Below are 25,890 nucleotides of genomic sequence, written 5' to 3'. Positions count from 1 at the left end.
GTGGACAGAGGAATAAGAAAAATAACAAATAGAAGGGGGAGCTATACAGATACAATTTATTGAAGAGCTCTACAGACTACCGTAAAGTATACTCATTTTTTTAATTACATGCAATTACAGTATTCAAATCCAGGTGCTAGCTTGAAAAATGTTTAATGTTTTTCGCATGACACCCCCTCCAATAATATAAAAAAAGTTTTTTAACTGATGCCTTTCTGAAAAACGGCCATTAAAAACTGCCCCCCACAATTGTATGTTCTGTCCTGTTTTATGACATAAGTTATCCACGGCCTGTTAAAAAGACGCCGTGTGAATAGAACCAAAGACTTCCATGGTTCTGAAAATGGTTGTGTGACAGCCGTTAAAAAAATTGAATGTGTGAATGTAGCCTTAGGGTGCATGCAACTGAAAAAGATCACAGCCACCTCCCCTATTAGACACTGTAGGCACAAAGCTATTGTCTATCACTGGATTATAAAAAAAAAGGCTACCTGTCTTTTAAAACAGCGCCACTCTTATGAGTGGGTTGAGTCTGGTATTGCAGCTCAGCTCCATCACTGTACCAGTGCCGCTGACCTTGTTTATAATCTCATACAGACTCTTTAACAGTAGGTACATCTGTAGGGGCGTCTCATAAGAGTAGGGCCCATGATAAGGTGTGATGACCACTTTTTGGTGATATCTTGTCAGTTTCATGGACAATGTATTATACTTGATGACCAAATAAACTGCACATTTTTCAGTTTTAAAGGAAAACTGTCACCACAAAATGCAGTGCAATCTGCAGACAGAAAGTTCTGGAGCAGGAGGAGCTGAGCAGATGGGTATGTAGTTTTATGGGAAAAGATGCAATAAAATGTCCAATTCATACATTTAGATCTCTGCTCTGCCTATGCTTAGGAGTCATTTGTGCAGCTGGCTCTGCATGACTAAGCATAGAGGGTAACCTGGTATTCAGTCATTACACCCTCTCATGTTATTAATACAAAGAGCAGAGATTTAACCCATAGAGGACCTCTGCTGTACATGTACGGCGCTGGGAGCCATGACTTAAGGACCAGCTGCACCCGCCTGATCAGCGGCACGGACCCGGCAGTCACTGACAACCTGACCCCTGCTGCATATGCAGGCATCTGTGTTTTCATCGTATTAACCCGTTGTATACTGCGGTCAAAACTGACTGCGGCATGCAGGGGGTTTGAGGAGGGTACAGGAGAGTACACTTTCCGTTAACGAGGATCTATTGGAGGGCAAGTCTGGTGCCAGCAGCTAACTTGCTCTCGGCCTCCACAAAGTTCACCCAGTGTGCCATAATGGTGAGGATTGTGTTGACCAGACTCTTGGCTACTGAGACTGGACTTGTAGGTGAGGGCCTGCTGCCGCGTTGTTAACTCTAGATAACTTCTAGGCGATCGCATGTCCCCGTAACGGCGACGATCTATTTGGATGTCTGCCCTATGAACTTTGGAGCAATTTTTCAACAAGGACATTCTGGTATAGTACCGTTTTGCTTGTCCTCTCCACCAGAGGAATAAGAGATGAGAAGTTATCTTTGTAGCGGGGGTCGAGCAGGGTGAACAACCAGTAATACGTGTTGTCTAAAATGCGTATAACAGGGGCTTGGCTAGGCTGCTGAGCGTGATGGCCGCTTGAGGAAAGAGCTCCTGCACCTAAGCGACTGCAATCTCGTCTGCCCCGTCTCAATTGATATCCGAGCAGCACTATTTAGCTCCGACAGATGCCTGATCCCCCCTCCAACACAATCGGGAAGACCAGAAATCAGATACCAAAGCTACAAGACGGAAATCTGGAGAGCTATTTCGACAGGGGAAGATCCAAAGATGGCGCCGACACCACAGATAAGGCCCTGCCGCTTTCCCCTATCAGCGCCATGTCGCCTGCTCATACAGTGCGCTCACCGTCTCCACCAGACATATCTACCGGTACTAACCTGCTGAACATGTCGCCTCCGTCGCTCCCACCGACACCAGAAGAGGCCAGAGCTCCGATACATGCTCCTACTGGGATCCAAAATGGCGCCAGACCTCATGCGCAGCGGGATCACCCACTGGGAAACCCTCACCCTCAGATGACTACATGGGAAGCCAGAGACCACCCGCAGCTCAGTGAGTACACATGTATACCACACAGTGCAGCACCCCTGGACCCCTTCCAAATGCTACCCACCTCTGACAAACCTGTTACAGAGGACTCTCTCAAAGCTTAAAATCCTCTCTGCAGGCAGACATTGCAGGACTGATTAACCCTCTCTCAGCCAGACTGCAAACAACTGAGGATAAACTTTACCATGTGGAAGCGAAAATGGGTGACTTTGCATCCTCCCAAAATGCGATTATTGATGCCCACAATGATATGGCGGATGAGCTTGAAGCCATGAAACTAAAGATGGCAGACCTGGAGGATCGTTCCAGGCGAAACAACGTGAAATTCATGGGTATTCCTGAAGACGTTGCTCCACAAGAGTTGCAAGCATACCTAAAAGGACTAATGAGAGCGCTTTTACCGCAGATCCCAGCCCCTGACATGAATATCGATAGGGCCCACAGGATCTCTAAACCTGCGCACCTAGGCCCTAATATTCTGCGTGACACCCTCGCACCCATCCACTTCTTCCACACTAAGGAGGCACTTATGGCTGCGGCAAAGGGTAAGACCCCACTTCCAGCTCCCTACCAAAAAGTTAAGCTTTTTACTGACCTTTATATGGTCCCCCTCTGCAGACGCAGAGCTCTACTACCAATTACGACAACTCTTTGTAATCAAGATGTCCCCTACAAGTGGGGGTACCCCCTGAATATTCTTTTCTGTAGAAATGGACAAACCCATGCGATTAAACTCCTCCAACTATGGCAGATTCCACCGCCGGGACATATGGAGGCTGATACCGCCCCAATAGCTCCTGCAACCCCGTTTACATCAAGAGACTGATGTCCTGGAACTGTCTCCTGTGGATGATATTCCATAAACCATAACCTCTACAACTGCATCATACTACTCATCTTTTCCTGTGTTGTGCTTCATTTGGGCATCATGATATCACCTTTCTCAGAATATGGTGCAGGGCCTCTGACACCAACTACCTACCTTCTCCGGTTCTTCTAGCTCTAGCACTGGACTTCCGCCCTTCCAGAGTTAAGACAGTTATCACCGTCCTGTTTATTATCTGTCTCAACGGTTGTTACTGTTTTACTTGTTACCGTAACTTACCTTTTCCCTCACTACTTTGCTTCCCCCTCCACTCCTCCCTCCCCCACTTGTCCTGCAGCTCTCACTGTGTGTAGAGCCACTGGCTTGATATACTACGTCAATAGAGTGTTTTTACTGTCTCTCTACAGCCTAGATAGCTACATCCTATCCAACGTCATGGGTCTTAAGATTATGTCTCTCAATATAAAAAGTCTCAACTGTCCTCAGAAAAGGTCTTATATGTGGAAAGAAGCATTAACCACTAATGTTGATGTCTTGTGTATACAGGAAACCCATCTTCTTCAAGAAGACGCTACTAGAGTACACCACCGCCTGTTCCCCAACATTTTACACTCACACTTCAACGAGAAAAAGAGAGGTACCTTAATTGCTGTCAAGAACACTGTTGCCTACACCCCCATTAAGACCAAAATTTACCCGAATGGCCTCTATATTATCCTAGTGTGCGCCATCAACAACATTACATACAGGCTAGTAAACCTTTGTGCACCCAACTCACACCAGCTGGCTTTCCTACATAAACTCATGTGCAATGTGAACAAACTCAGACAAGGTAAAGTGATCCTCTGTGGCGACTTTAACTCTGTCCTACAACCAGTGGCGTAGGGATCGCCATAGCAACCATAGCAGTGGCTATGGGGCCCTACGCCACTGGGGGCCCGTCCGGACCGCATTCATTTTATTTATTTTTTTCATTTTTTTTATTAACACAGTCACAGTGCACAGTAAAAAACACACAGGCAGCCAGGCCCGACCGCCCGCCCCAGTGTAGTGGGCGGGGGCGTGGGCGGTCCGCGGCTCGGCCTGGCTAGGGTGAAAGCAAGGAGGAGTAGTCAGGTCAGGACTGGAGGCTGAAGCAGGAAGGCCTGGGGCGCACTGCCGCACGAGCAAAAGAAGAGGTAGGTAACTAGATGGAGGAGGAGGAGGTGGACTCAGGCGGTGAAGGGGGCGGGGCCGGGCCGGGCTGCCTGTGTGTTTTTACTGTGCACTGTGACTGTGTTAATAAAAAAAAAAAAATTAATGCGGTCCGGACGGGCCACCGGCCGTGGAGGGGGGGGGGGGGGTTACCTGTTGTGGAGGGACTGCTTACCCATGTCCAGGAAATTCCTGTGAGATCTGGAAGGGAGGATTTTTCAGCTCTGTCCTGGTGCAGCGCGGTCCATTCAAAGAAATCACGTATAGACATGTTTATAGTTGACCACACCTCCTTACTCCATACACGCTCCACTGATATTGGCCTCATTAAATGGTCAGACCACGCCCCGAATACCATCACCCTTGAAAAACGGTTTCAATCACACAGAGCTCCTACTTGGAACGTTCTACACACCAAGGCCTCATGCACGCGACCGTTGTTTCCTTTCGTGTCCGTTGTTCCATTTTTTGTGATTTTCTGCGGACCCATTGATTTTCAGTGGGTCCGTTGAAAACTCGGCTAATGCACCGTTTGTCGTCCGTGATCAGTGGTTCCAGTCCGTAAAAAAAATATAACCTGTCCTACCGTTCATGGCAAACGTGACTTAGACTTTTTTTTACTTTCCTTCATGTCTGGTGATCCTCCAAAAATAAAGGAAGACACACGGAAGCAAAAACGGAAACGGATCACAGAACAACGGAACCCCATTTTGCGGAACGGAACACAACAACGGTCGTGTGCATGAGGCCTTAAAGGAATACTTCCACTTTAATGCCGGGTCAGTCACAAACAAGTTTGCTCTATGGCAGGCCCACAAGGTTCTTTAATTAAGCTGAGTGTTACAGTAAAGAAACTCAAAGAGATAGACATTATGCAAACTTTTAGAGCAAATAGCCAGCTTAGAGAAAATAAACAAAACCAACCCCACAACCCAATTCTCCAACGAACTTAGGTTAGCACGAAATAAACTGAGTAGCTTACTGCTCCAAAACTACCACAAATCTCTCCTCAGACTTAAATCTAAATATTATTCCCAAGAAAACAAGGCGGGTCGACTCTTGGCACAACAACTAAAGACCCAACAATCCAAGTCCAAAATACCACACCTACTGCACTTTACAACTAAGTCAAAATTAATAGACTCCCAAGACATTGCTAACCAATTTAAATTATACTATCAAACACTCTATAACTTGAAAGATAGAACCCCGCTGCCAGAAAATGACCCCACCTTGGTTGAAGAATTTCTCTCACACGCATCTCTCCCTACGCTTACCCAAGCACAACTACATTCACTCAACGCCCCATTCTCAAACCTAGAAATCAACAAGATAATGGCATTGCTCCCTTTGGGCAAATCCCCAGGACCTGATGGGCTCTCTAATGAATACTTCCGTCAATTCCAACCCATTCTTACACCTTTCATGCTAGACATGTTCAATGGAGTACAAAAAGGACATCCCTTTCCCCCAGACATGCTTGAAGCATTAATAGTCACTATTCCAAAGCCCGGTAAAACACCAGATATACCCCATATTTCGGGCCCTCCCAATCCCGGTCCCTACATTATTTTTCAAGAAAGCGCAAGCTATTCTGAGCAGGTACATGTGGGGGTCTTCCAAACCCAGAGTGGCTAGAGCCTTAATGTCTAAGAAAAAACATTGCGGTGGACTGGGTCTCCCTGATATCAAAGACTATCACACAGCGATAGCTCTTTCCTTTGCTCGGGAGTGGTGGTCCTCAGATGGCACGAAGTCTTGGATTCAGATTGAATCACACGCCATGAACCATGCTACGCTAAAAGACTACTTAATCCACTTATTATGGAAACCAACCCTGCCAAATAACAAAACTACTAACGATAAAACATGTTAGCAACCTCTGGTCTACAATTTACAGAACACAGAGTGACTCGAACTCCCTCCTCCTTCAACATGCTACTACACGCACATTAGAACTAAATATCCCAGATATTCATCTGACAATGTGGCGAACCAGAGGAATTAGTGCCATTTCTCAAATTATGGCGGAAGGGTCCCTTCTTCACTTTGATTCACTTCAACGCTCATTCATGCTCCCACACACGGAATTCTACAACTACTTGAGAATTCGCAATTTTCTTGCAAAAATCATGCAATCCCCACCTCCAATTAACTCAGACGTCATGAGATTATTCCAGTTTCCATCCCTTTTTAAAAGACACACCACAACATATATATATGACTTACTGGAAAACAAAGCTACCTTTGCCAAATCTTTACCCATCAAAAAATGGGAGACGGAGTTAGGAAAGTCCTTCCCGGATGAAACTTGGGCTCTAGCTATTAGATTCTTAGTCTCTAACTTTAAATGCGTCACCCACTATGAAGCAGGTCTGAAAACCCTCCTACACTGGTATTTCACTCCACAAAGATTACATACAATCTACCCGTCAACCTCCCCTTACTGCTGGTGAGGTTGTGGTAATATAGGATCCTTGCTACATACTTTATGGTCATGCCCTATAATCACTCCCTACTGGCAAAGTGTCTTTGGTGTACTATCGAGTTTAATAACTCAACCTATGGAACCACTCCCGGAACTAGTTCTACTTTTTTTGGGCATACATAACATAGCCATTCCATACAGGAACATAGTAGGACACATCCTCCTTAGCGCTTAGCTAGTAATCACTCGTCATTGGAAACAACCTGCTCTACTGACCATTTAAAAAGTCATACAGGAACTCAACACATCATGTAGATATGAACACTCACTACCGTCTACAGTTATCTTCTCTCAAATTTAGGCAGCTTACCTGGGGTCCATGGTTCCTTAGTCCTCACTACTCCCCTTGACTCTCCCAGATACTCAAACACTCAATGAACAGTGGGAGCGGTGGGACCTGGTTAATACCTATTCTCCAGTCCCACTTACTATTACTATCGCTACTCCCTTACCCGCCTCTCCCTTCCTCCCTCCCCCTTTTCCCTCCCCTATTTCCCCTATTTTTGTCATTGCTTATTCTCCAAGGGTCCTGTGTCACCCTATTTCGGTTATAACATGACCTACATATACTGCTATTGTATAACTAAGACTAACTGCATGAGTAAACTTCATTGTGAAACTATTATGTTATCTTACTACTTTACTTCTTTAAAATAAATAAAAAAGATTTATTCTAAAATGCGTATAACGCGCCGGTCGTGGGAAAGGCAGCCTAACATGAAGTCAGTCATGTGTGCCAGAGTACCAACAGGCAAGACTTCGCTGTCATCATCAGAAGGTGAGCTGACCCTGTAAAAGATTGTAGGTGAGGGTATGCAGGTGAGCTGATCCTGTAAAACATTATATGCAAGGACTTGCTGGTGAGCTGACCCTGTAAAACATTATATGCGAGGGCCTGCGGGTGAGCTGACCCTGTAAAACATTATATGCAAGGGCCTACAGTTGAGCTAACCCTGTAAAACATTATATGCGAGGGCCTGCAGGTGAGCTAACCCTGTAAAAAAATATGCGGGGGCCTGCAGGTAAGCTGACCCTGTAAAACATTATATATGAGGGCCTGCAGGTGAGCTGACCCTGTAAAACATTATATGTGATGGCCTGCAGTTGAGCTGACCCTGTAAAACATTATATGCGAGGGCCTGCAGTTGAGCTGACCATGTAAAACATTATATGCGAGGGCCTGCAGGTGAGCTGACCCTCTAAATAATGATATGCGAGGGCCTGCAGTTGAGCTGACCCTTTAAAACATTATATGCGAGGGCCTGCAGGTGAGCTGACCCTTTAAAAAATTATATGCGAGGGCATTATATGTGACGAATAAGCATGTTGATATGATGGAAGAGGAGGAGGAGCATGAGAAAAGGAAGATTTAACCATATACCCTTTTTTGTGGTGGAAGGGGTGCATGGGAATACAGTGTATTGAGTACATTAAACAACACATTTAAAGTGCCTTTGTTCATCTGCTTTCCTCTGGTGGAGTCGAGAAGTCTGGGGCAATCCAGGCCTTGTTCATTTTCATGAGTCAACCTGTCAGCATTTTCAGTTGACAGGCGGATATGCTTATCTGTTATAATGCCACCAGCAGCACTAAATACCCGCTCAGACAAAACGCTGGCGGGAGGGCAGGCCAGCACCTCCAAGGCATAGAGCCCCAGTTCGTGCCATGTGTCTAGCTTGGACACCCAGTGGTTGTAAGGCACTGAGGGATCACTAAGGAAGCTGACACGGTCTGCTATGTACTCCTTCACCATCTTCCAAAACTTTTCCCTCCTTGTGACACTAGGCCGCGCACCAGGGTGAGGGTGCTGGCGGGGTGTCATGAAACTGTCCCAGGCCTTGGAGAGTGTTGCCCTGCCTCTGTTGGAACTGCTGTGTGTTCCCCTTGTCTCCCCTCCTGTTGGCCAAGGAAGTACGGACTCCGCCACCAGCGTTGTCAGATGGAAATTTTTGGAGCATTTTTTCAACAAGGACCTTCAGGTATTGCACCGTTTCGCTCGTTTGAGCTGATAATAGCGTTATCGCCACTCACCATCTGTGTTGATTCCTCAAAGTTTTTTTAAAACATCACAGAGGTTAGACATCCATGCCCACTCCTCGCTTCCAATTAGCAGATGCTGACTGGAAAGGCGACAACCATGTTGCAGCTGGTATTCCACTACTGCTCTCTGCTGCTCACAAAGCCTGGCCAACATGTGGAACGTGGAGTTCCAGCGCATGCTTGCGTCGCACAACAGCCGGTGAGCTAGCAAGTTAAAGCGCTGCTGCAGTGTTGACAGACCGGCTGCAGCTGTTGATGACTTGCGGAAATGTGCACACACGCAGCACACCTTCACCAGTAGCTCAGGCAAATTGGGGTAGGTTTTGACAAACCGCTGAACAAATAAGTTTAAGAGGTGGGCTAGGCATGGGATGTGTGTGAGCTTGCCGAGCTCCAAAGCCGCCACCGTTACGGCCATTATCACACACAACCATGCCTGGTTATATGTTGATTGGCGAGAGCCACAGCTCAGTCTGGTCTCTTATCCACTGCGACAGCTCTGCGGCAGTGTGCTGTTTGTCCCCTAAGCATATTAGCTTCAGCTCGGCCTGTTGCCACTTCCCCACTGCAGTGCTACACTGCTTCCGGCTGACTGGTGCTGCGCACGGATAATTCGGAGGTGAAAATGGAAGAGGAGGTGGAGGGGAGAAGTGGGGGTAGGAGCACTAACGTAGGTGCTGGCAGAAACCCTGATGGAATTAGGGCCAGCAATCCTCGGCGTCGGTAGCACCTGTGCCATCCCAGGGTACGACTCGCTCCCAGCCTCCACAATGTTCACCCAGTGTGCCGTCAGGGAAATGTAGTGTCCCTAGCCAAATGCACTTGTCCATGTGTCCAGGGTTAAGTGGACCTTCCCAGTAACTGCGTTGGTCAGGGCACGTGTGACGATTCGGGGCACATGTTGGTGTAAGGCGGGCACGGCACACCTTGAAAAATAGTGGCGCCTGGGAACAGAGTACCGCGGGACGGCCGCCGACATCAGGCTGAGGAAGGCTTTAGTGTTCACAAGCCTAAATGGCAACATTTCCATGGCCAGTAATTTTGAAAGGTGCACATTTAGTGGTATGGCCTGTGGGTGGATGGCTGGGTATTTGCGCTTGCGTTCAAATGCCTGGGGTAATGACATTTGGACGCTGCGCTGGGACAGGGAAGTGGATGTGGTCGCTGATGGTGCTTGCGAAGGTCCAGGTGCAGGGCAGGAGGTGCCTTCAACAGGTGATTGGCCAGAACTTACCATAGGGGAAGAGGAGGCAGTGGTGTGACCCGCAGACACAGATTGTGGACCCAGGCATTCGTCCCACTTATTACGGTGCTTGGATGCCATGTGGCGGATCATGCTGGTGATGGTGAGGTTGCTAGTGTTCACGCCCTGGCTGATTTTGGTGTGGCACAGGTTGCAAACTACTATTCTTTTGTCATCCGCACTTTCCTAAAAAAAGTGCCATACTGCGGAACACCTACCCCTTGGCAAGGGAGATTTATGCAAGGGGATGCTCCGTGGAACAGTTGTGGGTCTGTTTGGTGTGGCCCGCCTTCTTTCTTTTGCCACCCCACTGCCTCTTCCAGCCTGTTGCGGTTCTGCAGATCCTTCCCCCTCTGTACTGCTGTCCATGCTCGGCTTTCCACCGCCCCAGGTTGGGTCAGTGACCTTAACGTCCACCACCTCCTCTTCCACTTCCTTAGGTCAACAATCCTCTTGATTTGTTGACCTAACCACAACCTCAGTGATTGACAACTGTGTCTTATCATCTTCATCAACCTCTTGAGACAGTAATTGTGGTTGACTCATTGGCAACTGTGTCTCATTATCACCCACCTCATTAAAAACTAATTGCTTTTCCCCACCGTCATGTTCTTGTGACTGTGGATGCTCAAGAGGTTGGGAATCAGGGCACAAGATCTCATGTCCCTCTTCAAGCGTGCTTGGCGAGAGGGCCAAATCAAGTAATGGCGAAGAAAGGAGCTCCTCGGAATTTCCGAGTGTGGGATCACTTCTTTGACCAGACTCTCCATGGTGGGAGGAAGGAGGATCAGGGAGAGGATTCTGTTGACCAGACTTGGCTACTGGACTTGGTGGAAGACAGGGTGGTGCTTAACCAACTGGAAGCATTATCTGCTGCAATCCAACCGACCACCTGGTCACACTGGTCTGACTTCAAGAGTTTTGTCCTGCGACGCCCTGCAAACTGGGACATGAAGCTAGGTATCGTGGATGATTGTTTTTCTTGTGCTCTGGCAGCAGGCACAGTTCCAACATGCCCAGGGCCACGGCCTCTGCGTGAATCATCAGCATCACGGCCACTTCCCCGTCCCTTACTGCTCGCCTTCTTCATATTAAATGTTATATGCACGCTTGACACACAAGATGTGGCACGGATGTCACAGTTCACAGCAAGCAGAGTATATGGAAAAAGGAACATAGATTTCACTTATATTTTTCCTATCTCTGGCCCTGACACACAGAATGTATTGGACAGATGTCACAAGTCACTGCTGACACCCTCTATAAAAAAAGTATTGAAAATGATGGAAAAAATATAGTAATTTTCAGTTTTATATTTCTCCAATTTATGGCCCTGACACACAGCAGGTATTGGACAGATGTCTCTAGTCACTTCAGACAGCCTCTAAATACAAAGTATTGAAAATGCTGCAAAAAATAAAAAAATTGTACTGTATTGTAGCTATAAAATACTGCCACCACACACAATAGTCTTTAAAAGGACTTCTGGGTCTTTGAAAAGTTTTTCTACTGAACTGGTTGCGATCAGACTCCCTACACTCTCTGTCCCTTCCGAAGCGCAGCTCTCCCTGACTACAAATGAGCCGAACATGCGTCACATGCACCCGATGACGTGTTCTGGCCAGCCAATCACTGTAATGCCAGTAGCCAACATGGCTACTGGCATTACAGTGAGGGCAGTACTTATCAGCTGCGAAACGTGCGGGGAGGAGACTCCAGCATGGTGCTCGAGCACATGCGGTACTCGGCCAAGTACTGCCATGTGCCGAGCATAGCTATGCTCGAGCCGAACACCAGTTCGCCCGTTCATGCTCGCTCGACACTAGATAAGAGAGAAAAATGGGGAAAAAAAGGGTCCTAAGCAAAACAGGTGATCAGCGGACTATTCTAAAATGGGGTAGAAGCCTACAGAATCAGCCAAAATCGATCAGTTTTTGAAGTCTCCTAATTTGATGACAAGAGCAATAGCAGGTCAAAAAGGGATGTTTGATTCCAATGTTTTAAAAAATACTGCTGAGTGGAATAACTAGCAGATGATTCTTCTCAGGAGGAGGGGGTGGATAGAGAGGATATAAATGACTCGCCTATTATTGAATCTTCCCTGCTAAAAGAAATTTTGGTGGCGGTTAATAAAAATGGAGAACTAATATAAAATATTTCAATGCAACTTGGGGCAATCCAGTCTGATGTGATCCTGATAAGGGAGGATATCTCAAAGATACGGGGCAGAGTTACAACCATAGAAAAATCTGTGGGGGCCCTGGAGATTGAAGCAAAAACATTTAAATCCGAAATTTCCACCCTGAGTACGGATGTGAATACTCTTAAAATAAAAGTTGTGGATTTGGAGGACAGGTTGAGGCAATGCAATGTGAGAATTATAGGTCTACTCGAAGGCGCAGAAGGGAAAAGTTCAGCTGAAATGATACAGACCTTAATTTTGGAGAAATTTGGAAAGGAACATTTTTCACCGTTATTTTTGGGTAAAAGAGCACATCGGGTGCCAGGGGGAGAACCTATCCCAGGAAGGCAGCCATGAGTACTTCTGGCGAAGATATTGGTCTGACGAGGCAGGGATATCATTTTGAGAAGGGCTAGGGAATGCCCTCCTATTTTATACAATGGAAGTGTCATTTTTTCCTGACTTTTCTAAAGAGATCTTGGGTAAGAGATCTGGTGCAGTAATGTGGCGGATCAAATGGTTTGGGGGGTTTATGGGATGGATAGCGGTATGTCTCTTTGGAGGAGTGGAGCTAAAAAGACAGGCCATTCTTGATTTGGTACAGAGACATCTACCAGCGATTGTTTGCTTAGTTGAAACTCACCTCACCGAGGAAACGGTCAGGTGGATCGATAGGGGATGGGCCAGACAGATTTGTCACGCCACCTTTTCTAGTTATTCTAGAGTGACAATGTTAGTTCATAATCAGATTGATTTTGTCTGCTGGGCATCCTGATAAGCAAGGTAGATTTGTATTTCTCTATAGAAAACTCGCTGGCACACTATGTATTTTGGCCTTTATTTATATTACCCACCATTTTCTTTGTATGTACTTAATTGTTTGTAAACCTTTATGGACCAATGGCCTCAATGTCTTTCGATAGTTAATGGGGACTTTAATTCTGTCATTAATCCAGAAACTGATAGGATCCCCCTCGGCATGATTTTGTTTGGAATCAGGCTTTATAGATGTGATGTATGGGGTTATTTAGGGAAGGGGAAAAGAGCGCATTCTTGTGTAAGTAAATCTGGAAATTCCATGTCTAGGATAGATCTGGCATTGATAAATAAAAACTCTCTTAGATTTATAAAGTGGCTGAAATATCAGGCCAGGGCTTTATCAGACCATGTACCATTTACTCTGGAAGTATCCATGATTGATAAATATTGGGTAAGACACCCATTTAGACTCAATCCCCATTGGATCTCCATAATGGATAATCACAAAATGAAGGAACAGGAAATTGTCAGTTTTTGGGATATTAATTATAATTCAGAAAAAAAACAAATGGTATGGGATGCCTTTAAGGCATTCATGGGGGGCCTATTTGTTAGTAACATTTTCAACTTGAGAAAGGGGAATGGTATGAAAGAGAGGGAACTAAAAGAGTTAGCTGTAGGTGCTATGAAGGAATTTTCCAGGAATAAAACAGAAAAAAATAGGGAAATTATGGAGAACGCAAGCCGGGCATATTCAGATTTTCTTCTGGATAAGGCACAGCAGAAGCTTTTCTTTAAGGGACAAAAATATTTTGCTGATTCGGGCCGCCCAACTGTTGGCCAGGGTGGTTTTGAATCAGGATAAAAAAAAAGAAATAGCAACTATTCCTTTACCTGAAGGATTAATTATAGATGATCAAGAATCTATATAAGGAATTTTTGTTAAGTATTTTGCGGACTTATATAAATCAGATAAGAACACCCCAGATGAAATGGTGGATGCATATCTGGATTCAATCACCCTACCAGTCCTAACGGATACTCAAAGAGAATTTCTCGATCATGAATTCTCTCTACAGGGGTTGGAGGCTGCAATAAAGGCTTGTTCGGGAAACTCCTCCCCTGGTTCAGATGGATTACCATATGTATTTTACTATTAAATACAGGGAGGTCACTCTCCCTCGTTTATTGAAGGTATTTATGGAATCATTGGAGAATGGTGCCTTTCCAGAATTAATGACAGCTGTAATAATATTAATATTAAAAAAAGGCAAGGACCCCTTTGATATGGAGGCATATAGGCCAATTTCTTTATTGAATACCAATGTAAAGCTTCTTTCAAGGGTTCTCGCTACAAAGCTTGCTAAGGTTATTACATCAATTATATAATTTACATTGAGTATTTGCGAATATACAATCTCTCGAGGAGGGGGGAGGTATCTCGCTCTATCCTGTCTCTTGATGCCTTTAAGGCCTTTAATAGGGTGAAGAGGAGATTCCTTTGAAAGGTTTTGGAAAAAATGGGATTCGGAGCTAGGTCCATAAACATGATTAAGCTTTTGCATAAGTCCCCCAAGGCTAGGATGAATATTAATTGGGGCTTGACAGACAGCATTGCACTGAATAGAGGTACCCGTCAAGGATGCCCACTTTCCCTATTACTATTCGATATATATTTCGAGCCTCTTGCTGCTAGGGTAAGGCAAGATTCTGGGATTGAAGGGTTTGGGATACTGGGAAGGGAGGATTGCATTTCCTTATATGCAGATGATGTATTATTTTTTTTATACAGAATACTAATATTACAATAACAAGAATTATTCAAATGGTTAATTCCTTTGGTGAAGTATCAGGTCTTGACATTAATTGGTCAAAAACCACTCTTATGCCCTTAGACCGTTTTCCGCTTTTTAATGAGGGGCCCCTGAATATCTTGAAGATTTCTGACTCCTTTGAATATTTGGGTATGTTGATATCTCCTAAAATCGAAGATTATTTTCTCCTTAATCTAATTCCATTGATAACTAAAATGAGAGCCAAAATTGCGACGTGGCTCAGACTTCCTCTATCTAGGGCCGATAGTTCCTGTACATACCCCAGATCCTATACATTCTGAGGAACTCCCCAATATGGATTGAGGATACATTTTTAAACTAACCGAGAAAATTATTAATGAGATAATTTGGGGAAGAAAGCGTATAAGACTTAAAATGGAACATTTTTATAAACCGACAGAAAAAGGAGGGTTGAACCTTCCATATTTTAAGGGTTACTTTATATCTGCACAGTTATGTCTATTTTGTAAATGGAAGAAAAGTCTATTATGCAGGATCCTGGTGAGCAGATCTTCCTATGATAGCATGTTTACCTTACTGGAATCCGGCTAATTATCTAATATACAAGAGTATTATAGAGAGGCTGAGAAACTGTTTAGTAAGTACTGGTGTACTATTAGAGGCTGGTTCGGAATAAAGGGATTTTTGAGTTGTACGCCCCATTGGCATAATCATTATTCTAGATGAATTGGTAGAGGATCGGTATTGGCAGAAAAATAATATTTTTTATGTTGCACAGGTGGTGAGGAATGGGGAAATACTGTCATTTTTGGAGTTAGCAAAAAGAGAGAATATAATGAATCTATCTTGGTTTAGGTATTTTCAGTTATGTTCGGCGCTGCACAATAAAGAAAAATCTTTGTTACAGGTAGATACTTCTACACCTTTAAATTATTTAATGGGAATTGCAGGTGACAAGTTTAAGATTGATCAATATTATAAATCATTAGTTAACCACTTCAGCCCCGCTAGCTAAAACCCCCTTCATGACCAGGCCACTTTTTACACTTCTGCACTACACTACTTTCACCGTTTATTGCTCGATCATGCAACTTACCACCCAAATGAATTTTACCTCCTTTTCTTCTCACTAATAGAGCTTTCATTTGGTGGTATTTCATTGCTGCTGACATTTTTACTTTTTTTGTTATTAATCAAAATGTAACGATTTTTTTGCGAAAAAATGACATTTTTCACTTTCAGCTGTCAAATTTTGCAAAAAAAAACAACATCCATATATAAATTTTTCGCCAAATTTATTGTTCTACATGTCTTTGATAAAAAAAAAATGTTTGGGCAAAAAAAAAAAAATGGTTTGGGTAAAAGTTATAGCGTTTACACACTATGATACAAAAATGTGAGTTTACGCTTTTTGAAACAGCTCTGACTTTCTGAGCACCTGTCATGTTTCCTGAGGTTCTACAATGCCCAAACAGTAGAAAAACCCCACAAATGACCCCATTTCGGAAAGTAGACACCCTAAGGTATTCGCTGATGGGCATAGTGAGTTCATAGAACTTTTTATTTTTTGTCACAAGTTAGCGGAAAATTATGATTTTTATTTATTTATTTTTTCCTTACAAAGTCTCATATTCCACTAACTTGCGACAAAAAATTTAAAATTCTAGGAACTCGCCATGCCCCTCACGGAATACCTTGGGGTGTCTTCTTTCCAAAATGGGGTCACTTGTGGCGTAGTTATACTGCCCTGGCAATTTAGGGGCACATATGTGTGAGAAGTACTTTGCAATCAAAATCTGTAAAAAATGACCGGTGAAATCCGAAAGGTGCACTTTGGAATGTGGGTCCCTTTGCCCACCTAGGCTGCAAAAAAGTGTCACACATCTGGTATCACCGTACTCAGGAGAAGTTGGGGAATGTGTTTTGGGGTGTCATTTTACATATACCCATGCTGGGTAAGAGAAATATCTAGGCAAAAGACAACTTTTCCCTTTTTTTTATACAAAGTTGGCATTTGACCAAGATATTTTTCTCACCCAGCATGGGTATATGTAAAATGACACCCCAAAACACATTCCCCAACTTCTCCTGAGTACGGCGATACCAGATGTGTCACACTTTTTTGCTGCCAAGGTGGGCAATGGGGCACATATTCCAAAGTGCACCTTTCGGATTTCGCAGGCAATTTTTTACACATTTTGATTGCAAAGTACTTCTCACACATTTGGGCCCCTAAATTGCCAGGGCAGTATAACTACGCCACTAGTGACCCCATTTTGGAAAGAAGACACCCCAAGGTATTCCGTGAGGGGCATGGCGAGTTCCTAGAATTTTTTATTTTTTGTCACAAGTTAGCGGAAAATGATGATTTTTTTTTCTTTTTTTTTTCTTACAAAGTCTCATATTCCACTAACTTGCGACAAAAAATAAAAAATTCTAGGAACTCGCCATGCCCCTCACGGAATACCTTGGGGTGTCTTCTTTCCAAAATGGGGTCACTTGTGGCGTAGTTATACTGCCCTGGCAATTTAGGGGCACATATGTGTGAGAAGTACTTTGCAATCAAAATCTGTAAAAAATGACCGGTGAAATCCGAAAGGTGCACTTTGGAATGTGGGTCCCTTTGCCCACCTAGGCTGCAAAAAAGTGTCACACATCTGGTATCACCGTACTCAGGAGAAGTTGGGGAATGTGTTTTGGGGTGTCATTTTACATATACCCATGCTGGGTGAGAAAAATATCTTGGTCAAATGCCAACTTTGTATAAAAAAAAGGGAAAAGTTGTCTTTTGCCTAGATATTTCTCTTACCCAGCATGGGTATATGTAAAATGACACCCCAAAACACATTCCCCAGCTTCTCCTGAGTACGGCGATACCAGATGTGTGACACTTTTGCGCATCTAGACTGCAAAAGTGCCCAAATTCCTTTTAGGAGGGCATTTTTAGACATTTGGATCCCAGACTTCTTCTCACGCTTTAGGGCCCCTAAAAAGCCAGGGCAGTATAAATACCCCACATGTGATCCCACTTGAGGGCATGGCGAGTTCATAGAAATGTATTTTTTTGGCATAAGTTAGGGGAAATTGATTTATTTTTTTTTTTTTTTCTCACAAAGTCTCACTTTCTGCTAACTTAGGACAAAAATTTAAATCTTTCATGGACTCAATATGCCCCTCAGCGAATACCTTGGGGTGTCTTCTTTCCAAAATGGGGTCAGTTGTGGGGTGTTTGTACTGCCCTGGCATTTGAGGGTCTCCGCAATCATTACATGTATGGCCAGCATTAGGAGTGTCTGCTATTCTCCTTATATTGAGCATACAGGTAATGAGATTTTTATTTTCCGTTCAGCCTCGGCAAACGTATCTGTTACTGCAGAGGAGAAAATCTCGTCTTGCAGCGCCGCATACACCGACTTGCGTGCTTCTGTCAGAATGCACATCAGTGCTGCAGCTAGTCGATCGGTTGGTCCACCTGGAAGGTAAAAAAAGAAAAAAGAAAAAAAGAAAAAACCAGGCCGCAACGCAATAATTTTATTAACTTTGGAACAGAACATGTAAACTTAAACTTTTTGAACTAAACATTAACGTGTTTGCTTACTGGTGTTTTTTTTTTTGTTTTTTTGTTTTTTTACCTTTATAGAACAAACCTCTCCTTACCCATGGGTCAATGTGCAAAGCGCAAATCGCCCAAAGATGTGGCGAAGTGCGTTATGCACTTTGTCCCAGGTGAAAGGAGACGTTTGCAGCAGCAGTGAGTGAATGGGCCCTAACAGCCCTGTGTGCCTGTCCTGGTGAGATGATCTCTATGTTAGGTGTACCTGTGTGTGGTACTTTCGGAAACACTCCCCTAAGCATAGGGCAGGGTGGTCAGGACAGTCAGGACAGAAATAGCGGGTGTCACGCCTTATTCCACTCCTGCTACAGACACGACATCTTTTTCGGGGTGACGGGTGGGTTGAGGTACCAGCAACGACATTGGAGAAATGTCGCTCGTGTAGACGGCTAACTACACTGGTGGATGGGGCCACGGGACCTCCTGGGTACAGGAGGTTCTCGATGATCTCTTCCTGAAATTTTAGGAAGGATCCAGTTCTCCCAGCCTTACTGTAGAGAACAAAACTATTATACAGAGCCAATTGAATTAAATATACAGACACCTTCTTATACCAGCGTCTGGTTCTGCGGGAAACTAAATACGGAGTCAACATCTGGTCATTGAAGTCCACCCCTCCCATGTGAAGGTTATAGTCGTGGACTGAGAGGGGCTTTTCAATGACACGGGTTGCTCGCTCAATTTGTATTGTCGTGTCTGCGTGAATGGAGGAGAGCATTTAAACGTCACGCTTGTCTCTCCATTTCACCGCGAGCAGTTCTTCGTTACACAGTGCGGCCCTCTGCCCCCTTGCAAGACGGGTGCTAACGAGCCGTTGGGGGAAGCCCGCGCAACTAGATTGCGCGGTACCACAGGCGCCAATCCGTTCTAGAAACAAATGCCTAAAGAGGGCCACACTTGTGTAAAAATTGTCCACATAAAGATGGTACCCCTTGCCGAATAAGGGTGACACCAAGTCCAAGACTATCTTCCCACTGCTCCCCAGGTAGTCAGGGCAACCGACCGGCTCCAGGGTCTGATCTTTTCCCTCATAGACACGAAATTTGTGTGTATAGCCTGTGGCCCTTTCACAGAGCTTATACAATTTGACCCCATACCGGGCGCGCTTGCTTGGGATGTATTGTTTGAAGCCAAGGCGCCCAGTAAAATGTATAAGGGACTCGTCTACGCAGATGTTTTGCTCTGGGGTATACATATCTGCAAATTTCAGGTTGAAATGGTCTATGAGGGGCCGAATTTTGTGGAGCCGGTCAAAAGCAGGGTGGCCTCTGGGACGCGAGGTGCTGTTATCACTAAAGTGCAGGAAACGCAGGATGGTCTCAAATCGTGTCCTGGACATAGCAGCAGAGAACATGGGCATGTGATGAATTGGGTTCGTAGGACCAATATGACCGCAATTCATGCTTTTTAGTTAGACCCATGTTGAGGAGGAGGCCCAAAAAAGTTTTAATTTCGGAAACTTGGACTGGTTTCCACCGGAAAGGCTGGGCATAAAAGCTTCCCAGGGTTAGCGGTTATAAATTGTGTGGCATACCGGTTTGTCTCTGCCACAACTAAGTCTAAGAGCTCCGCAGTCAAGAACAGCTCAAAAAATCCCAGGGCCGAACCGATCTGAGCTGTCTCAACCCGAACTCCAGACTGGGCGGTGAAAGGGGGAACTACAGGTGCGGCTGAAGTTGGGGACTGCCAATCAGGGTTTGCCAGCACCTCAGGGATTCTAGGGGCTCTACGGGCACGTCTTTGCAGGTGGCTGCGACGGGGTCACTACTGCACGTGCCACCGTACCAGCTTCAACTGCCCTTCTGGTGCTCGCTACTTCACCATGTTCTACGGCAGTGCTGGTACTAGGTCCAGGAAGGGCTGGGCTGCTGGTGTATGCCTCACCACGTAATCCGACAGCACCAGCCCCACTCTGCTGCTCTTGAAGCGGATCCTGCGCAACCTGCGGTCTAGCGACACGGGGCCGGGTACGCCTGGTGCTATCAGGGACCTCAGCCTCCTCGTCCGAACTTTGGGTCAGAGAGCCACTGCTTTCTACAGGTTCGTATTCTGACCCGCTAGATTCATCAGATGAGGGTTCCCATTCCTCATCCGACTGGGTCAGAAGCCTGTAGGCCTCTTCAGAAGAATACCCCCTGTTTGACATGTGGGCAACTAAATTTAGGGGTATTCCCTGAGACTACCCAAGAAAAAAAAAGCAAGCCTGTCTTACAAATGGGAGGCTAGCGAAGTACCGGAGGCCGCTGCGGTTGATAAAAAATATCAAAACAGATTTTTTTTTTATCGCCGCAGTGCGTGTAAAGTGAATGTGCAGCGATCAAAAAAAAAATATTTTTTTGTCACTGCGGTGGGGCGGGTGTGGGCGAACGCACGTGTGGGCGACCGATCAGGCCTGATCGGGCAAACACTGCGTTTTGGGTGGAGGGAGAACTAAAGTGACACTAATACAATTATAGATCTGACCGTGATCAGTTTTGATCACTTCCAGATACTATAAAAGTACAAATGCTGATTAGCAATACGCTAATCAGCGAATAACGGACTGCGGTGCGGTGGGCTGGGCGCTAACTGATCCCTAAACTACCTAACCAAGGGGCCTAAACTATACCTAAAACCTAACGGTCAATAACAGTGAAAAAAAAAGTGACAGTTTGCACTGATCACTTTTTTCCTTTCACTAGTGATTGACAGGGGCGATCAAAGGGGTGATCAAAGGGTTAATAGGGGTTCAGGGGGGTGATCTGAGGGCTAAGTGTGGTGTTGGTGGGTACTCACAGTGATATGTGCTCCTCTGCTGGAACCAACCGACCAAAAGAAGGAGCAGAGGAGCACAGCAGCCATATAACCACATCATATTTACTAATATGATGGGTTATCTGGCTTCTGATTGGTTTTTTTAAAAATCAGCAACCTGCCAGCCGCGATCATTGGCCGGCAGGTTGCTGACGAAATACTTTGCGACGAAATGCCGGCCCGCGATGCGCATGCGCGGGCCGGCTGTGACGAAATCTTGCGTCTCGCGAGATGACGCGCCGTTGCGTCCAGGAGGAGTAAATCAACCACCTCCCGGACGCATCGGCGCGTTAGGCGGTCGGGAGGTGGTTAAAGGGGTTTTCCCATCTCAGAAAATGGGGGCATATCGTTAGAATATGCCCCCATGTCTGATAGGTTCGGGTCCCACCGCTGGGACCCGCACCTACAATGAGAACGGAGCAGGGAAATGAGAGGAGGGCACACTGCGCATGCACAGCCGCCCTCCATTCATTTCTATGGGGCCGTCGAAAATAACTGAGCGCTGGCTGGACTATTTCCGTCTGCCCCATAGAAATGAATAGGAGCATGGGCTGCGCATGCGCTCCCATTCACTTCTATGGGAGCAGCGCTTGGTGGTGGACGGACCCCGGGAAATCCGGGGTCCTCCAGCCACAGCGCTCCCTGCTTTGTTCTCGTTGTAGGTGCAGGTCCCAGCGGTGGGACCCGCATCTACCAGACAATTGGGGCATATCCTAGCAATATGCCCCCATTGTCTGAGATGGGAATACCCCTTTAAAGCACTATTTAATAACACATGCTCTCCTGGACAAAGGGCTTGGGGAGCTAAATGTTCAACCATACAATTAGATGATTGGGGGAACATATTGTCTAATCTAAGATTATAGAATATAGAGGAAAAATGGACCAGGATATGGGGTGTTTGGAAATTTTAAATTTCTTTGCCTTGACTTCTCCTCATTCAGAGAGACGCACCACAGTGGAAGGAAGGGTATTAAAGGGTGGGGTTAAAAAGGAATAAAAGTAATAATGAGTTGGATATGAACTTGTATGGAAAATTTTGCTTGATTCTTAATAAAATTCTTGGAATAAAAAAAAAAAAAAAGAATATGGAGACAAAAATGCTTTTATTGGGTAAAAAAACAAAAAAAAACAAAAAAAAACAACAGACATATTAGGTATCTCCACGTCCGTAACAACATGCTCTATAAAAATATTACATGATCCACCCAGTCACCTGAACGCTGTAAAAAAAATTAAAACAGTGCTAAAACATCAATTATTTTGTCACCTTACATCACAAAAAGTGATCAAATAGTCATATGTACCCCGAAATAGTTCCAATCAAACCGCAAAAATTGCTTTCAGAATACAGAGACACTAAAACATGATTATTCTTTTAGTAAAACTAAAATAAATAAAGAAAAATAGACATATTAGGCATTGCTGTATCTGTAATTACCTGCTGTATAAAAACATTTTTTTTGTAGTAATTTTGTATTGTAATATTGAATGATCAGAAAATCATATGTACCCAAAAATGGTACCAATAAAAACGTCAACTCTTCCAACGAAAAATAAAAAGAAATGGAGACATAAAAACATGTTTGGTGTTTTTGTATCAATCTGCTCTATAAAAATAGCACATGATCTAACCTGTCAGGGTAACATTGTAAAAAACACAACAAAATATAAACAGTGCCAGAACAGCAATTTTTTTGTTACTTTGCCTTACAAAAAGGGTAATATAGAGCAATCAAAAATCATATTAACTCAAAATAATACCAACAAAACGACCACATTATCCCATAGTTTCCAAAATGGGGATAATTTTTGGGAGTTTCTACCGTAGGGGTGCATCAGGGGGTCTTCAAATGTGACATTACATATATTGCTCCTTCTCTTCTGCACCCTGCCCTGTGTCCATACAGCAGTTTACGATCACATATGGGGTGCTTCTGTAAACTACAGAATCAGGGAAATAGATATTGAGTTTTGTTTGGCTGTTAACCCTTGATGTGTTACAGAAAAAGCTGGATTAAAATGGAAAATCTACCAAAAAAGTGAAATTTAGAAATGTCATCTCCATTTGTCTTTAATCCTTGTGGAATACCTAAAGGGTTAACAAATTTTGTAAAATCTGTTTTGAATACCTGGAGGGGTGTAGTTTCTAAAATGGGGTAATTTATGGGTAGTTTCTACTATGTAAGCCCTACAAAGTGACTTCATAACTGAACTGGTCCTTAAAAAGTGGGTTTTGGAAATTTTCTTAAAAATGTTAAGAATTGCTTCTAAAATTCTAAGCCTTTTAACGTCCTAAAAAAATATATATATAACATTTACAAAATGATGCCAACATAAAGAAAACATATGGGGAATGTTAAGTAATAACTATTGTGACACAGTGAGAGGTTTGGTCTGGGAAAACCGGTATTTTCCTCCCAGCATGATATGCCGGGCAGATTTACAGCCACGTAAGGTCAAATACCGGATCGGATTTTAAATGCAGGTCCGGGTTTGGGCAGCACCTGGCTGTCCTTAAATAGGCAGCTGGGCTCAGAAGCAATGCCTCTGTGTTGGGATATGGGAGTCTTGTGTGTGGAGGAAGGCTTGCTACCTGTTTTGCTATCAGCAAGGACTCTTTGAGGCAGACTTGCCGCATGGTGTGAATTACCACCAACACTGCAAGGTGACTTTTTGTTTGTATATGACTGCTTGTTTTGTCACTTGCCTAAAGTTTGAATAAAACACTTAACTGTTTGATCCAAAGAACTTGTTGTTGCCTCTATACTGCGTCCGCTAATGCTGTCTACCAGAGGGAGTCCCCACACTATTTTATGAGGTATCACTTTCTGTTTTAAAAGCAGAGAAATTTTGAAAAGTGTGAATTTTTCAAAATTTTGGGTAAATTATTTTTTTTTTTTCATAAATGAAGGTGAAATATATTGACTCAAATTTATGACTGTCATGAAGTACAATGTATCACGGGAAAACAGTCTCAGAATGGCTTGGATATGTAAAAGTGTTCCAAAGTTATTACCACATAAAGTGACACATGTTAGATTAGCAAAAAAAAATGGCCTGGGAAGGAGGGTGGAAACTGGCCTGGGGTAGAATGGGTTAATTTTATACTTACAGTGCTGTAGGAATGAGAGCAGGACACCCATGGGTGGACAAAGGTGAGGCAGCAGAGGTGCTGGATGATACATCCTTTTGAATAACACTGTGCATGGCCTGTTTCCTATGTTATTCAATGGAAGCCACTGATGGACAGGTCTAGTCTCATGCCCCTAAAAATCTAAATCAGACTAGCACCTACAAGCAATATGAAATAAAGTACATGTACACGCTACCATGGCTAACATGCATCTGCATTGGAGTACTTTATGCCACAGTTATCAAATGTCTCATGTTACTTGATAAATTTATCTTATCCTTAGACCTAACACTTTTGTCTAAAGAAGCTACTCCTCTTACTCCACCCTCCTCCTGGATAGCTAGTTTTTTTTAAAAGTTGCAATGATAAATCTGGAGTAAAACTCATTAACATAATTACCCACGCCCAATTTTTCCTTTATGTGTTAAGGGTTAACAGTCAAACAAACCTCAATATTTATTACCTTGATTCTGAAGTTTACAGAAACTGTAATAAAGGTAATAAATATTGAGGTTTGTTTGGCTGTTAACCCTTAACACATAAAGGAAAAATTGATTAAAATGGAAAGTCCAAAGGGTTAACAATGTTTGTAAAATCTGGTTTAAATAACTTGAGGGTTGCAGTTTCTAAAATGTCATTTGTGGGTGTTTTCTACCATGCAAGCCCCACAAAGTGACTTAATAACCGAACTGGTCCTTAAAAATTAGGGTTTTGGAAATTTTCTTAAAAGTATTAACAATTGCTAAATCTAACTTAAATTGCTAAATAAAAATTCTAAGCCTTCTAACGTCCTAAAAAAAAAGAAAAGTCATTTACAAAATGATGCCAACATATAGTAGACATATTGGAAATGTAAAATGTTTAACTTTTTTTTTTTATAAATAAAGATAAAACATATTAAGGCTACTTTCACACTAGTATTAATATTTTCCAGTACTGAGACCCGTCATAGGGTCTCAATACCGGGGGAAAAAACGCTTCCGTTTTGTCCACATTCATTGTCAAGGGGGACAAAATGTAACTGAACAGAACGCTCCAAAACACATTCCTTTCCATTTGGTTGCGTTCTCATACCGGAGAGCAAACCGCAGCATGATGCAGTTTGCTTTCCGTCCTGGGATGTAGAGCAAGACGCAACAATAGAAAATGGATCCGTTCCCCTTTGACTTTCAATGGACTTCATGACGGATCTGTCTTGGCAATGTTAAATACAACCGGATCCGTCCATAACGGATGCAGACGGTTGTATTATCAGTAATGGAAGCGATTTTGCTGAACCCTGCCAGATCCAGTAAAAACGCTAGTGAAGTACAACGCAATGAAGTACAATGTGTCACGAGAAAACAATCTCAGAATGGCTTGGATAAGTAAAAGCAATCCAGAGTTATTACCACATAAAATGACACGTCAGATTTGCAAAAATCTGGGATTTAAGGTGAAATGTGGCTCGGTACTGAAGGGGTGAAGGGGATAGACTTTTCAAAAGTACTCCTGTACTCATGCTCAGTGTGCTACTATCCAGACCTACTGAAAGTGTCTCCCTGTTACAGATGGCAAACAAACCATGTGCAGTTTGATCTAAAGTCACAAGCAATTCCATGTTAACATTCAGTAGGTTTAAAAATCTACTTGGAAACAGTAAAGACCTTCTAAGGCAGAAGTGAACATACGGTATCACTATAGAGTTTAGGAAAAGA

The 25,890-nt window shown here is 43.9% G+C and overlaps 1 protein-coding gene across 20 annotated transcripts in view; it reads right to left on the bottom strand.

Moving 5' to 3' along the window:
- FLT3LG (fms related receptor tyrosine kinase 3 ligand) overlaps positions 1–25,890 on the bottom strand; it is a 254,839-nt gene that overhangs the window by 174,943 nt on the left and 54,006 nt on the right. The window lies entirely within an intron of this gene.

The sequence above is a fragment of the Bufo gargarizans genome, chromosome 2, assembly GCF_014858855.1.
Source record: "Bufo gargarizans isolate SCDJY-AF-19 chromosome 2, ASM1485885v1, whole genome shotgun sequence".
NCBI lineage: Eukaryota > Metazoa > Chordata > Amphibia > Anura > Bufonidae > Bufo > Bufo gargarizans.
Note: the sequence above shows the minus strand (reverse complement) of the source record. Positions and strands in the feature narration are given on the sequence as shown.